Genomic DNA, 3,628 nt, shown 5'->3' on the forward strand with positions numbered 1-3,628 from the left:
AACCTAAGAGAAGCTAAGAAAATATCAAGCTAAGATATGATAAGATATTTACAAAGAATAGCAAGTGGGCTATTTATAGAATTCCCACTATGCTTGAGCTCGCCTCGCGAGCAACCTTACTCGCCATGGCGAGTGCTGTTTCCTGCACCGTTAAGATTCTGCCACGTCACCCTGGGAGGGTCAAACCGCCCTTACTCGCACCTTTCGACTTTTTAGCTTTGAATTGGTGCTCGCCACTGCGAGCTGCTGTGCTCGCCTCGCGAGCTGTGTAGTACCTGCGGCCCTTTTGCACTTTTCTTGGCTTTTTCATGCTTGCTTAGTGTCTTGAGGTCAAATCCTGCACAATTGGGTAAAGTAAGGCAATTAAAGCGTAATAAAGCAATTATCACTTTTATCTCGGCTTTTCCCTAAATTACTTGCAAAACAAGTAACAAAAGTGCTTAAAATATAACATGAAAATATCACTTCCTAGCACTTATCATGGACCTCAATAGACATTGTGAGCTTTCCTCTTCCTCTCTTCCCTTCTCTCTTCTCTCTTTCTTCTTCTTCTTCTTCTACTTCTTCTTCTTCTTCTTTTCTTTTAATTTTCTTTTTCTTTGGGGGGGGGGGAGGGTGGGGGGCTAATAAAGTGTCTAGAGTCATAGTGTTCCAAACTCCCTTGAACTTTATTCTTTTGTTTTGTTTTTATAGCGAAAGGCATGGTTAAGTAGCTTGTTTTTAATGTAAATCATGGCATAAAATTTTTGTTTTGTCTTTTCTTAAAAAGGTTGTTTCTTGTACATGAAAGTAGTTTCTTGTGTTTTTAGTGTTCTTACTATACCCACATCTTGTTTTATTGTGAAAGATCTCCAATGAGAAAAGCACCCAGTTGCAATCTTTGAGCAAGTGTATGAGTAGGTATTTTAAGGAACACGTTCTATCTTTAGTGTTAACTTAGACCCTTAAAAGTCTCTAGAGTAAAAGTAGTATAAGTTTGTGTGGGAAATTAATCAATTGTGCCTTATTGTAATATTCTCTTAATTGTTAAAATTAAAATGGGGCGGGAGAATGGCACCAACATGTGGGGGAAAGGACAATCCCTAACTTCCTAATTGTGGTGGTGACTCCCTAATTTGAACTTAAGTTCCAAATCAATTCATCAATGCTAGGGGAAAATGACAATTACATCCAAAAAGACTTCCTACGCGGAGATGAAATTAAAAAATTTTGCAGCACTGCTTAGGGTGATTTTGAATCTAGGGGGAAAGGACAATTACATCCAAAAAGACTTCCTATGAGGATATATAGCCCCTAAGCATCTGCAGCCCATTTGTGCTTAAATTGTTAATTTAATTTAATTTTAACTAAATTCCCATCACTCTTATATGAAATGAAGAAAGAACTTTTCTCGGTTACTTTAGCATTAAGGATAGAACTTGTTCCTCATAAAATCTGTCTTATACAGGAGCGAGAAAAAGGTTGGACTGCACACACACACTCACTTAAGACTTGATGTTGGGTTGAATAGGTTCACGAGGAATGTTTGAAATTGTGATTAGTGTACTTGAAACAAAACCTTCAAAGAGACATGTTGTTTTCAATTGCATTGCCATAATTAATCTTTTTGTTGATGCTATGTCCATTGCCTTTTGCTTGAGGACAAGCAAAGATTCAAGTATGGGGGAGTTTGATGAGTCATAATTTAGTCTATTTTTATGCATTATTTAGTTTCGTTTTAATTAGATTTAGTTTTATTTTATTTAAATATTATTTCCTTTTTGAACTATTTTACTTCAATTGCATATTTTATATTTCAGGAACGAATATATGATGGAAGGTGTCTTGGAGCAAAAGAAAGGAGTCTGGAGCTGATTTGGAGCAAAAATACGAAAGATTCGGAGACAAAAATACTCTCCCCCAAAGTCAGAAGCTTGGCACGGCCGTGCCACCTCCCAGGACTGCTTTTGCTGCTTTTGCTTGAAGGCCAAGTTACCCTGTTTTAGTTTTACCGGAATGCCCTTATAGTTGCTTAGATTTTAAGTCAATTGTAAAGCTATAAATAGAGTAGCTCTCCATCACAAATATTCATCTTTTGTTCTTGAAATAATATGTGACAATTGTTTCTTTGAATAAAAGTTCATCTTTATCTTCTTGTTATTTATTTTATGTTCTTCTTCCTCTTCTTCTCCATATCTACAATGAACGTTAGTGAGTAGATTTCTTTGTCTTGGGATTGTTGGATAAGTCTAATGACGTAATCCGGATCAAGCCAAGCCTTAAACCTTAATTTTATGTAACCCTAATTTCTAATCTAAATTCACCGCTTTAACATGAATTAACCATTATCAAACTGTGGAAGCGAACGCGGAGGGTTGATGATTGTTAATCCATTATCTCAAATATCAATTCATAAAGCAAACGCGGAGCTTTGATATTGGAACAAGTGAATTTAGACAAGGATTGCGAAACATGAGAATAGTCTAGCAAACCTTGAGACATACAAAGTTTCGATCTTCAAGGGTCCCAAAGGCAATCACCCATGAGAATAGGTGTGGTTGTTGGAGGGATACACTCACTGACTTCGAGAGAAGCTTTGATACGCTTAAGAGAAACTTGTCTTTAGAAATTGGGACTAACATAAAGTTATAAGTTTAAGGGTTTGCTTGCGAAGGACTTGTCATTAGGATGAACCAATAATCCCAAGGCTCCTTTTATTTTATTATTGTTATTTTCTCTTATTTAAAAATCCCCTATTTTATAATTTTTCTTCCCTTCTAATCATTTTCTAAAAGTTAATTGAATTCATAACTCCCTAGCGGAACGATACTCTTTTTACTACTACTTCGATAGACCGTGCACTTGCGGTTTGGCCTATCAAGTTTTTGGCGCCGTTGCCGTGGAGTTGTTGTAATTTGATTAACTTTTTAATAGTGATTAGACAAAAAAAAATAATAAAAATATATATATATATTATTTCCTTTTTCTTTTCCTTTTTTTCTTTCTCTCTCTCTCTCTCTCTCTCTCTCTCTCTCTCTCTCTTTATTTTTTTTCTTTTTCTATTCTATCTCTAACTGTTTTGATTTCAAGCATGGCTCAAAACCTTTATCAATGGACCTTTCCCCCCCTTTCACCACCTTGTAAGGATTATGAAATATTTGGTCATACTAGTGTTCAATGTCAACTAGGTAGTGTTGTTAGAAGTCCCGAGCAAGTAAACTATGCTCAATATAATCAAGGGTTTAGGAATAGTCAAAAAATTTTCCAAACCCCTCAAAATCTTTTTGGACAACAAACATCACCACCCGGTTTTGCAAACAACCCAGGAGTCCCTCAAAAATCCAACTTGGAACTTTTGATAGAAAATTTTGAATTAGATAACATTAGGCATAACCAAGAGTTTAAAGTCAAAGCTGGAATTTTGAATGACTCTCTCAATAGGCTTTCCGCAGAAGTGGATTCTCTTTTTACTCACAACAAAATGTTGAGACTCAAATCTCTCAAATACCCCAACAAGTAACCTCTTCCCCACAACCCTCCGGAGTCTTCCCGATTCAAACTGAAACCAACCACAAAGGTCCGATAAATGCTATTACACTTAGGCCCGATATATATAGAAGCCTATAATGTAGTTTAAGTTGAAACAAAC

Source organism: Medicago sativa, chromosome 6 (genome assembly GCF_051527215.1).
Source record: "Medicago sativa cultivar Bolivia chromosome 6, Bolivia_mono, whole genome shotgun sequence".
Lineage (NCBI taxonomy): Eukaryota > Viridiplantae > Streptophyta > Magnoliopsida > Fabales > Fabaceae > Medicago > Medicago sativa.